The sequence below is a fragment of the Piliocolobus tephrosceles genome, chromosome 13 (assembly GCF_002776525.5).
Source record: "Piliocolobus tephrosceles isolate RC106 chromosome 13, ASM277652v3, whole genome shotgun sequence".
NCBI classification, from domain to species: domain Eukaryota; kingdom Metazoa; phylum Chordata; class Mammalia; order Primates; family Cercopithecidae; genus Piliocolobus; species Piliocolobus tephrosceles.
Window position 1 is genome coordinate 119508263 of NC_045446.1, and position 12417 is coordinate 119520679.

General features: G+C 44.8%; 1 pseudogene; it reads right to left on the reverse strand.

The window, feature by feature from the left end:
• Positions 1-8184: 8184 nt before the first annotated feature.
• On the reverse strand, positions 8185-8912 carry LOC111522099 (annotated as a pseudogene).
• Between the last annotated feature and the right edge of the window lie 3505 nt (positions 8913-12417).

Below are 12417 nucleotides of genomic sequence, written 5' to 3' on the forward strand. Positions count from 1 at the left end.
ATTTTGACTTTTGTTGCATTTGCTTCTGACATTTTTGTCATGAAATCTTTGCCCGTGCCTATGTCCTGAATGATAGTGCCCAGATTTTCTTCTAGGATTTTTTTATAGTTTTGTGTTTTACGTTTAAGTCTTTAATCCATCTTGAGTTAATTTTTGTCAAAAGTATAAGGAAGGGGTCCAGTTTCAATATTCTGCATGTGACTAGCCAGTTCTCCCAGCATCATTTATTAAACAGGGCATCCTTTCCCCATTGCTTGTTTTTGTCAGGTTTGTTGAAGGTCAGATGGTTGTAGATGTGCAGTCTTATTTCTGAGTTTTCTATTCCATTCCATTGGTCTATGTGTCTGTTTTTGTACCAGTACCATGCTGTTTTGGTTACTGTAGCCTTGTAGTATAGTTTGAAGTTGGGTAGCATGATCCCTCCAGCTTTGCTCTTTTTGCTTAGGATTATCCTAGGTATATGGGCTCTTTTTTGGTTCCGTATGAATTTTAAAATAGTTTCTTCTAATTCTGTGAAAATTATCAATGGTAATTTGATGGGAATAGCATTGAATCTATAAATTACTTTGGGCAGTATGGCCAGTTTCATGATACTGATTCTTCCTATCCATGAGTATGGAATGTTTTTCCATTTGTTTGTGTCTTCTGTTATTTCCTTGAGCAGTGGTTTGTAGTTCTCCTTGAAGAGGTCCTTCGCTTTCCTCGTTAGCTGTGTCCCCAGGTATTTTATTCCCTTTGTGGCAATTGTGAATGAGAGTTCATTCATGATTTGGCTCTCTGCTTGTCTATTGTTGGTATATACGTATGCTTGTGATTTTTGCACATTGATTTTGTATCCTGAGACTTTGCTGAAGCTTCTGGGCTGAGATGATGGGGTTTTCTAGATATAGAATCATGTCATCTGGAAACAAAGATAATTCGGCTTCCTCTCTTCCTATTTGAATATGCTTTATTTCTTTCTCTTGCTTGATTGCCTTGGCCAGAACTTCCAATAGTACATTGAATAGGAGTGGTGAGAGAGGGCATCCTTATCTTATGCCGGTTTTCAAGGGGGAATGCTTCCAGCTTTTGCCCATTCAGTATATTGGCTGTAAGTTTGTCATAAATAGCTCATATTATTTTGAGGTATACCTAGGTATACCTTCAATACATAGTTTATTGAGAGTTTTTAACGTGAAGTGATGTTGAATTTTATCAAAGGCCTTTTCTGCATCTATTGAGATAATCATGTGGTTTTGTCCTTAGTTCTGCTTATGTGATGAATTATGTTTACTGATTTGCATGTGTTGAATCAGCCTTGCATCCTGGGCATGAAGCTGACTTGATTGTGGTGGATAAGCTTTTTGAAGTGCTGCTGGATTTGGTTTGGCAGTATTTTATTGAGGATTTTTGCATCGATATTCATCAGGGATATTGGCCTGAAGTTCTCTTTTTTTGTTGTATCTCTGCCAGGGTTTAGTATCAGGATGATACTGGCCTCATAAAATGAGTTAGAGAGGAGCCCCTTGTTTTCAATTGTTTGGAATACTTTCAGAAAAAAAGGTACCAGCTTCTCTTTGTACCTCTGGTAGAATTCAGCTGTGAATCTGCCTGGTCCTGAGCTTTTTATTTTTTTGGTTGATAGGCTATTTATTACTGCCTCAATTTCAGAACTCATTATTGATCTATTTAGGGATTGAATTTCTTCTTGGTTCAGTCTTGGGAGGGTGTATGTGTCCAGGAATTTATCAGTTTCTTCTCGGTTTTCTAGCTTATGTGCATAAAGGTGTTTATAGCATTCTCTGATGGTTGTTGTACTTCTGTGGAGTCAGTGGTGATATACCCTTTATCATTTTTTATTGTGTCTATTTGATTCTTCTCTCTTTTCTTCTTTATAAATCTGACTAGTGGTCTATTTTATTACATTTTCAAAAAACCAGGTCCTGGATTTGTTGATTTTTTTAAAGTGTTTTTTGTGTCTCTATCTCCTTCAATTCCCAGTGCACTTTAAATAGATGTTATTTTTAAGAACAATTTTATGTCACAGTAAAATGAGGGGAAGATGCGGACTTCTCATATAGCCCCTGTCTCCACACATGCACAGCCTTCCCCACTATCAGCATCCCCTAGACTGGCACTTTTTTTTTGAAACAATGGAGAAACCTACAATGACACATCATTATCACCCAAAGTCCATAGTTGGCATTAGAGTTCACTCTTGGAGTCGTGCATTCCATGGGTTTGGATAAATGTATAATGATGTGTACTCATCATTATAGTATCAAAAAGAATGGCTTCATTGCCCTAAATATCTCCTGTGCTTTGCCTATTAATCCTTCCCTTCCATTAATCCCTTGTAACCACTTATCATTTTACTGTCTTTATAGTTTTGCCTTTTCTAGAATATCATATATTGGGGTCATATAGAATGCAGCCTTTGCAGATTGGCTTCTTTCACTGAATACACTAAAGGGTCCTCCATATCTTTTTGTGACTTGATATCTCATTTCCTTTTAGTGCTGAATACAATTCCATTGTTGGGACGTACCACAGAATGTTTATCCCTTCAACTACTGAAGGACATCTTGGATGATTCCAAGTTTTGGCTATTATGAATAGAGCTGCTGTAAACAGGTTTCTGAGTGGACATAAAGTATTTAACCCATTTGGGTAAATACCAAAGAGTGTAACATACTTTTACCATATAATTGCAGGATTGTATGGTAAAAGTATGTTTAGTTTTCTGCCATACTGCCTTCCACAGTGGCTGTACTGCTTCGCATTCCCACCAGCCATGAATGAGAGTTTCCACTGCTCCACATCCTTGCCAGCATTTGGTGTTGTCAGTGTTCTGGATTATTCACCATTTTAGTAGGTGTTTAGTGGCATCTCATTATTTTAATATGCAATTACCTAATGATATGACGTTGAGCATCTTTCTGTATACTTATTTGCCATCTGTATATGTTCTTTGGTGAGGTGTCTGTTTAGGTCTTTTACCCATCTTTTAATCAGGTTGTTCATTTTCTTATTGTTGAGTTTTAAGAGTTCTTTATATATTATAGATAACAGATCTTTATCTGATGTATCTTTTGCAAATATTTTCTTCCAGTCTGTGGCTTGTCTTCATTTTCTCTACAGAGTGTTTTGCAGAGCAGACGTTTTTAATTTTGGTGAAGTCCAGCTCATCGATTCTTTCTTTCACGGATCATGACTTTGGTGTTGTAGTTAAAAAGTCATCGCCAAAACCAAGGTCATAGGATTTCTCCTGTGTTACGTCCTAAGTGTTTTAGAGTTTTGCATTTTATTGATGCACTTTAAAAAGTTTCTATGGCTTCTGAAACTCTTGACTCATTTTCCCCAATGTCCTCTCCTTCTGGCCTCTTCTTTAATGCCCCTTCCCACCCAAGTAAAGAGTAGAGATTGCATCTCAACTGCCAACAGATGTAAATTCCTATACAACAACAGATATAAAAGAAGAATATTTAACTATAATCAAGTCTGCTGAGAGCTGCTCGGAGACCAAGGCCAACAGGCCAGTCCTTATTTTCTGGACTGTTTTCTTCAGACCAGCTTTTTTTTATTACTGTGCCCGCCATCCATGCCCTGCCCACCCCTAACCTCACTCTTGGCTTCTCTCCAATTCTGTTTGAGTCATGAATCAACTCAAATGGAGCTGGCTTTTGAATGCTTTTGGTCAAGACTTCTTGTCCGATGCTTCTAAAATGTTGACAAAGTTCTGGAAATCACAGCTGTGAAGCTGACTTGTGTACTATGTTTCAGTGAAAAGTTCTGAAGAAGCTGTAAGGAACAGTTCCATGAAAATCTCCATCCCCTCCGTGCCTACACTAAGGTTATGGGTTATGCCTGAGTGATCTCAGCATCATTTTGATCTAGTTTGTATCTAGGGACTGATTGCCAATTTAAAATCCTGGGCTGACTGCATAAACCCAAGAAAATTTGGCTTTTATTCCCAGTTGCCTTGATTTTTGGCTTTGCTTTTGTTATGTGCTATGCCTAAAACTTTCTTTAGGATTCCATAGATTCAACTTTGACTTATGCGAGTAAGTAGCCTGTTTTTGCACTGTGGCCCTGAGGAACCAGAAACCCATTAGTGCAACCAGGAAAAGCTTCTGAAGAACAGGATATTCATCCTTCTGAGGCAAGGTTCAAGATTGGATAACTACTGTATCCCTCAACCCCAAAGTGACTTTGGCAGAAGCTGGTGTACACTGAGCTGAAAGGATGGAGTTGAAAAGGAATTATGGTATCAGCCAAGATGGGGCAGTGGTGAAGGCAGTGCTTTGGCTTGTTAAAAAATTTAATCGGGGCTGGGCATGGTGGCTCATGCCTGTAATCCCAGCACTTTGGGAGGCCAAGGCGGGCAGGTCACATGAGGCCAGGAGTTTGAGACCAGCCTGGCCAACATGGTGAAAGCCCATCTCTACTAAAAATACAAAAATTAGCCAGGCATGGTGTTGCACATCTGTATTTCCAGCCACTTGAGAGGCTGAGGCATGAGAATCGCTGAACCTGGGATGTGGAGGTTGCAGTAAGCCAAGACTGCGCCACTGCACTCCAGCCTGGACAACAGAGCAAGACTCTGTCTCAAAAAAAAATAATAATAATAATTGGGATGCCATTAGGCTAGGATGGCACCAGTGCCTCGGGTTCATATGTAAGCAGACTGAAGTCCAATACAAACAATAAGACACAAGCTTTATCAGTCAGAAACATCAGCTAAACTCAACTGGGAGCTTTCCATCGGATAATAAGACGAACACCTGGGTTTAGCTAATCAACTGATTTTGGTTTTGCATTCAGCCTGTAAAAGCCTCTGCTCACGCTGCTAGGGTAGAGCTTGCAGAACCTCTTCCAGTTCTGAGTGTTGTCTGATTCATAAATTGTTCTTTGCTCAGGGAAACTGCTGAATTTAATTTATCTGAAGTTTTTCTTTTAACAGGGAGGAGAAACACTGCTCCTTCCAGCAAGCTGTATGAGGAAAGGACTACTAACAAAATTCTCAAGTATTATTAAAAAGGAATGTTAAAATATAAAGTACATGTGATTAATTGGTAAGCAGATAGACAAGAATGTATTAGAAGAGAGAAAGGTACGGCTTTATAGAGGTTGCTCAACAATAGCATTGAAGCAGGTACAAGAATCATCCCTGGGGAATGGAGGAGGCGGGGAGGCTGGACAGGGAGGGATGTGGCAGGTTTTTCAGACTTGACTCTGGGGTCCGCGGCAGACTGGTTCCATCATCATCACTGGGGAGCTTAAGAATTTAGCTCAAAGATTTTCTGATTTTCTGGGTTGGGTTAGGATCCAGGAATCTGTTTTAAAATGAGTCCCCTCCCCCAATTCCCAGGTGAGGCTGATAAACATCCAGATTTATGAAGTCATTCGCTGGGGGTCTGTGACCTACAGCCCCTGGGCCCAATTCAGCCTGGAGCTTGTTTTTTATTTTTTAACTTTATAAACTTTTTTTTTGTCTTTGTGTACAGTCTTCATTTCAACGATTTCTTTTTCCTTTTTTTGAGATGGAGTCTTGCTCTGTTGCCAGGCTGGAGTGCCGTGGTGTGATCTCGGCTCACTGCAACCATCGCCTCCCGGGCTCAAGCGATTCTCCTGCCTCAGCCTCCCGAGTAGCTGGGACTACAGGCGCCTGCCACCACACCCAGCTAATTTTTTAGTAGAGATGGGGTTTCACCATGTTTACCAGGATGATCTCAAACTCTTGACCTCATGATCTGCCTGCCTCAGCCTCCCAAAGTGCTGGGATTACAGGCGTGAGCCACTGCACCCGGCCTCAAATATGTCTTAAAACACCATAGTTATTCCTTAGGACAAAAGCAAAGATCACCCCCTGCGGAAACTCAGCAACTGTATACAGAGCTTTGCAGAACGCAGACAGTTGCTAAAGGCTGGCTGCTGGTCAGGGAACGGCATTCTGAGTGGACTCAAGGAACAGAAAGAAACCAGGCTGGGAAAGGGCAAGCGCTCAGCTGAATTAAACTTCAGCTTCCATCAAGGCATATCTTGTGGTGCTCACAGGCTCTGTTTCTAGAGAGTTTGGGTTCAGCACAAGATTCCATTTGTCTACTTAGCTACACCCCCAGCTGAAGTGCCAAGAGGTCACTGTCACTCATGTTCCTGGCCAGCCAAACTCCTGCAGCAAAGAGTCCCAAATTGAGGATTAAGTTTCTCTGGAAATCATTCCTATCAGTGGCAAAGCCATAGCTGCCATGGAGCCAATTTCCCACATTGCCTAGAATTTTGGGTGCTACATTTGCTGAGCTGGCAGTGCTCACAGTGACCACTGGAAGCCATAGTAGTGCTTTTAGGCTCTGCCAACTTTAAAAAATGGATACGTAATATTTGCACAAATTTATGGGGTACATGTGATATTTTGATACACGCATTGAATATGTAATCATCAAATCAGGGTATTTAAGGTATCTATCACCTTGAATATTTATCATTTCCTTGTTTTGGGATCACTTCATATCCTCTCTTCTAGCTCTTTTGAAATACACAATATGTTGTTGCTAACTGTGCTCACCCTATTGTGCTATTGAAAACTAGAACTTATTCCTTCTTTATATTTGAGACAGGGTTTCACTCAGTCACCCAGTCTGGAGTGCAGTGATGCAATCATAGCTCACTGAAACCTCAAAGTAAATCCCTGGGTTCAAGGATCCTCCCACCTTAGTCTCCCAAGTTGCTAGGACTGCAGGCACGTGCAACTGTTTTTTTTTTTTTTTTTTTTAATTTTCTGTAGAGATAAGGTCTTGCTATGTTGCCCAGGCTGGTCTCGAACTCCTGGGCTCAAATGATCCTCCCGCTTTGGTCTCCCAAAGTGCTGGAGTTAGAGGTGTGAGCCACTGTGCCTGGCCAGAGCTTATTTCTTCTCTCTAACTGTATGTTTGTGTCCATTAACTGTCCAGTCTTTATCCCCCTGTAAGTAGTTTACAGCTAAGACTGTTTTTACATTTTTTCTCTGTTTTTGTTTTTGATGGGATTGCATAGTTTATTTCCACACACTCAGAGGATAGGGAGTGGCCTGTGGGCTCCATCTGCCTCCCCTCCCTGCATTTGGCTGAATCAAGAACTTCTCGCCCCTCACCCCCAATATCCTAGGCTGTGCCTGATAGAGAAGGCACCTCACCCCCACTCCGAGGAGAGACCCAGACAGGTGAGGAGCATGGAGGGTGGGGGGACAGAGTTCAGGTATTCACAGTTCCTCCATCTCCACCCCTGGATTGCACTGTGCAAAAGCCATGAGGGAGGATCCCACCTCTGGGATTCCTAGTGGTGTTGATAGTCCTTCTCCCACTTAGAACCTTCCAGATGAACTCGCTACTCCTTATCCCTGAAATAACAAACCAAGTCCTAAGCCCTGTAGTCTGGGCAGGGAGGGGCCTTAGCACACCACTCACCCAAGGTCCCCAGGGATGGGGACCACCACTCACCTGTAGTGAAAGGGTTGGGAGCAAGTGTCTGTAAGGAGAGAGGAAGGGAGAGAGCTGAGAGGACCTTGGGAGGCAGGCTTGGAGGCTTCTGACACACAAGTTCAGACAGCTCTGGTCTGTTACTCCACTCCACCCCACCCCGCAAGCCCAGGATCCCTGAGTCCAACTGCAAAGGCAGTACGGCCAGAGGGAGGAATGGGGGCAACGGGAGAGCTGGGCAGGACCTTGGTCCCCCTCTCCCAGTCAGTCCTGATCCTGGGACACATGATGCTTAGGGAGGGCCAGGACCAGGCTCAAGTACCAGCTCTTAGGCTCTGATCTTCCAGAATAGCTGAATCCTGGGGAACACAGGGTAGACCCACCAATCCCCACACCCAGATGTCCCGGCCTCGGGTAGGACGGTGGCACTGGGCTCTCCCAAGGCTATTATAAAAAGCTAAAACTGTTACACACTTCCAGGGGAGAAGTGGCTCCCAGTCTCTTGTCCCCACCAAGTGATCAGTCTCCACAGCACCTAGCAGACAGGGCTAAGGAGGTCCCAGAGAGTCAAAGGAGGAGGGCACAGCCCCTGGGCCCAGAGAGAGGGCCCACTAGCATCAGGTGATGTTGGGGCACCTCTGCAGCCTGACTGGCCCCCACGCAGGGGCCCTCCGAAGCTGGGGTGCACACTTGCTAAAGGGGCCCTCCGAAGCTGCAGTGCACACTTGCTAAAGCTTCTGTACTTTTGAAGGGCAACCCCTGCAAGGGAGCAGAGAAGGCAAAGAAGACTTAGCTTAAGTCCAGGCAGGGGTCACAGCTGGGACCCTAAAGGACACCCTTGGGAGTCATGATTTGAAGAATCTTTGTACCACAAACTGGCCCAACAGAACCACCCCCAGAATCACCAGCACGTTCAGGATGGGACCATTGCCCAAGTCCAGGGCTGCCACCCAGCTGCCCCTCTGCGCCATCCACCAGGCGATGCAGTGTTGCAGCATGAAGACCACGAAGCAGGTCACCTGGCCCAGGAAGCCAGTCGAGCCGCGCTGGTAGACATGCAGGGCCAGATGGTAGCCGAAGCCCAGGAGAGCCACCACACGGCCCTGGTTGATGCCACTCTCAAACAGGCTGGAGGCGATCTTGGTGAAGTACTCGTAGGCGTTCTCTGCCGTGGGCTGCAGGTGCCGCAGCATGGTCTAGAACTCCGAGTCATAGAGCCGGTTGATGTCATCCAGATGATGGTGAGCTGCCGTTCCGCCTGCCCCATGGTGCTGCTAGGTTGGAGGAGGAGCAAGGTGACCATCTCTGGGTCGGCAGGGGCGGCTGACCCTTCAGCCTCCTGTTCCTGCTGATGGCGGTCAAAAACCTAGCTGCGGAAAACCTTCTCCATGTCCCGGGTTACCTGCTCCTCAGAAGCAGAGGCAGGGCAAGCTCTCCGCACTCCTGCCTGGGAAACCCTGGGCCTTGCCCTGATTCCATTTTTCAGGTCTCAGTGGAGGACAGTGTCAGCCTCCTGGGATCCTGGCCCAACCCGCATGGGTCAGCAGGGCAGAGATGAAGGTCCCAAGGGGCTGGAGGCTGCTGCTCCCAGGGGCTGGGTGGGAGCCTGGCTTCCAGGAACAGGCGTCAGTGCATTCTTGGCATCTGGATGAAGCCTTTGCTTGTCCCTGTGCGGCCCAAGGGACCCGCGAGATTCCAGTGATCATCTGTGTTTTTACATTTTTAAAGCATTGTAAACAAAATAAAACAAACAGGAAGCAAAAAAGAATACATGACAAAAATCTAAGAGACCTGCGGAGCCTAACGTATTTATGATGCTACCTGGCCCTTTACAGAAAATGTTTGACTATCCCTGGCTTAGGTAGGGAAAAGTAAATAAATAAATAAATAAAGAAATAAAGAAATAAATAAATAAGATTTTTCAACCAGTGAAGAGGTAATGAGGTCTGCAAATTTTCTACCATAGGTCACTGTCCACACAGGCAAGGGAGCCTTTGCTGTGAGTGTGCTTCTCGTTGGAGTGGAACACATTGTCACTCTTCAAACAAGGTACCGTGCCTCAGGTGCTGCAAGGCACTGCTATGCTCACATGGACGCATTAAGGCTCTGGCTAAGGTAGAGATCAAATGGGCTGTCCACTGAAAGGGGTAGTTCAAATTATTTCAGCTTCTCTTTTGTTTAGCTAGGGAGGGAGAAAGCAGATTAGGCCCTGGAAGTTCAGGGGGAAAAAAAAATACCAGTTACACAAACATAAGGTGCTTAAGCAGGCACTTGTTGTCCTGAGATGAAGGTAGAACCATACATTTTGAAATATGGCTTAGCAAATGCTTTCTTACCTTTCAGTGTACAGACCTGAACGACAGGGAGGTGGGGAGGCATCTGTCTGTGAAAGGATCTGATCCCAGAACTCTCTTGAAAAGGAAGGGCCCAGCTGCCACTAGACTGGTTGCTCAGACTCAAGATAATGGCTGAGGTTGTGGGCCAGGGCTGGTGTTTGGGTCATGCGTGTCCCTACACCTAGTTGTCCTGCCGAGGGATTATGATTTGGGAAGCAACAGTTCAGGGTGGACTGTGACAGAAGCTCTGTGGCATTGGTGCCCATGTGGTGTCCCCCAGCTAATGCCTGCTCAGAAATCCATTCTGGCTGCAGGGGCAAATGCTGACTGCAGGGTGTGTCATCAGAGCAGCATCCTGTGAAACCGGTGAGCCATTTGGTCAAGGGCAGGGTGAATTTGGGTTGAGTAAACCCTGGAGTTCCTGGAAAACACATGGACACAATCACCTTAAGAAAGAGATACTAGGCTTTTTCTGCTAGAATGTCATGGGCTTGAACAGTTTGCTAAAAACCCCAAGTTTGCGTCGCTTGGCCACACATATTCATTCATTCCTATACAGATACACAGATGGGGGTTTAGAGAAGTGAAGAGGCTTGGCCATGTCGCACACTGGGTGGAGTGTAGGAATCTAAACTCAGTCTTGTGTGTTTCCAAAGCCTGCTCTCTGTCCACAGTACCCTTTTGCCTCTTGTAGTGTCATAGATTATTAGCGAAGTTTCACAAATTATTCACCATTTTTGAGTGAGAAACTGAGACTCAGGGAAGTGAAACAATTTGTTCAAGGTTGTTTAACTAATTATCAGAATTCCTACAGACCTGCCTCCAGATTCGGGGAGTCTGAGTTGCCATAAGCTTCGAAGAACTTCTTATCAAAGGAATGGAGAATGTCAAATGGAGTGAGTTGAAATCCATGGGGACAAAGAAGCATTGAAGGAAAAGTGAGATTTGCAAAGTGAGCCACATTTTGCTTTTCCTAATGACCTGTTTGTTGATGTCCTCTTCGAAAGGGCTTCCAGGAGGCAGGAAGGTATGAGCTGCTTTTGGCAGTTTAGCCCCAGAGATTGCCTGTTTATTTATTTAGCGCTTTAGACATTAACTTGGCTCATATAAAGCAATTCCCCTAAAGTTTGGAGTTCATAGACATGGGCCAGGCATAGGGAAAATAGTCTTCTCCACTCAACTCATGACCCCAGAGCATGAGTCTAGGTTGATCCCCAGCCACTGGGTACATCTGTAACTTGACTACACTGATTTCTCAAATAGCTCAGCTACAAATGGCAGTGGAAGAGATGCCCAAGAAAGGTCTTGAAATCAATGGAAATCTTTCATTTCCTGTTCTGGTCTCTACCTGACAAGCTGACACTGCCCAAGGGAGGCCCCCAAAGCCCAGTGTTCTCTGCAAATCAGAGTGAGTTTTCAAAGCACTGACGGTATAGCCCAGGCTTTCTTACATGTGTAGCTTCCTGATGTATGACATAGAGAACCCCTGTGTAATTCAGTTTCAGAAGATGGTACAGCACGTGCCTGGAGAAGTTGCCAAGCGCTCTTTGACAATGCTTAAGGGCAGGATCTAATAACCTTTCTGGGGTAATTTAGGCGAGGACTTTCCTAGAGGTAGAGGATGAACTGGGTGCCCTCTTTCATCTTTTGGCTTTGAGAGTTCAGAGTTTTGCCTGCAAGAGCAAAGTAAAAGGTGACATGAACTGAATTAGTATGGGCAGCCTGTATACCTGGGGGAAGTCAGGCTGGGATTATTCAGACAGTTAACCCTGTTTCTAGCTTCACCTTTCTACCTTGGTGGATACAAATTTGGTTAAGATATACAGGCAGAGTGGACACTCTTTGCCTTTTATTCTAGCTTGGCCTATCCCTGTAGTTAGAAAAGAGCAGCAGCTTGAGTGTAGTCTATTCATCCACGAAGGGAGGGTCATTTCTTTGCAGGCTTATTGGTGAAATACTCAAAGAAGATTAGAGCCCTCAAGAGGCCTTAAAGAATATCTTGTTCAATGCCCTTGCTTTCAGGGGAAGCAAATGAAGTTCAGAAAGGCTACATGAGGAACTCAGGGCCCACATGCCATGGTAGGGGCAGGGTTGAGCTGAACCTCTGATCTTTAGGTTCTCAGGCCAGTAGGTTTACAACCTGCTGCACTGTGTCCTATTGCCTCTGTAAATACCAGGGACTTCTTGTTAAAATCCACAGTCCCATAGCAAAAGGAGGGAGGACCTTCGTTTATTCACTTATTCAAAAACTTGTATTCAGCTGCCCTTTGGCATAAGAAACAACAAGACCGATAAGGCCCTTCCCTCACCTCATGGTGCGAACAGCACCAAATATTTGCAAAGAACCTATGTGGACTTAGTTCTCTTGCTCTTCTCTCACTTTCTTAAGTTGGTGAGAAAAAGATGCCTAGGATAGAAGTTTTTTGGGAGGTGGAGAGACAGAGAGGGTGGAGGAGAGAGAATGAGGTGTATGAGAAGGAGAGAGAAAGAGGCTATGTCCCAAAGGATATTTGCAGGGAGGGAAATATTTGGCTGTCTCCCCCACCCCACTCCTGCCTCCTCTTCCTCCCGTTTCTCCTCCTCCTCCTCCTGTTCCTGCTCCTCCTGCCCTCGTCCTCCTCATTCTTCTTCTTCATTTGTGTTTAGCT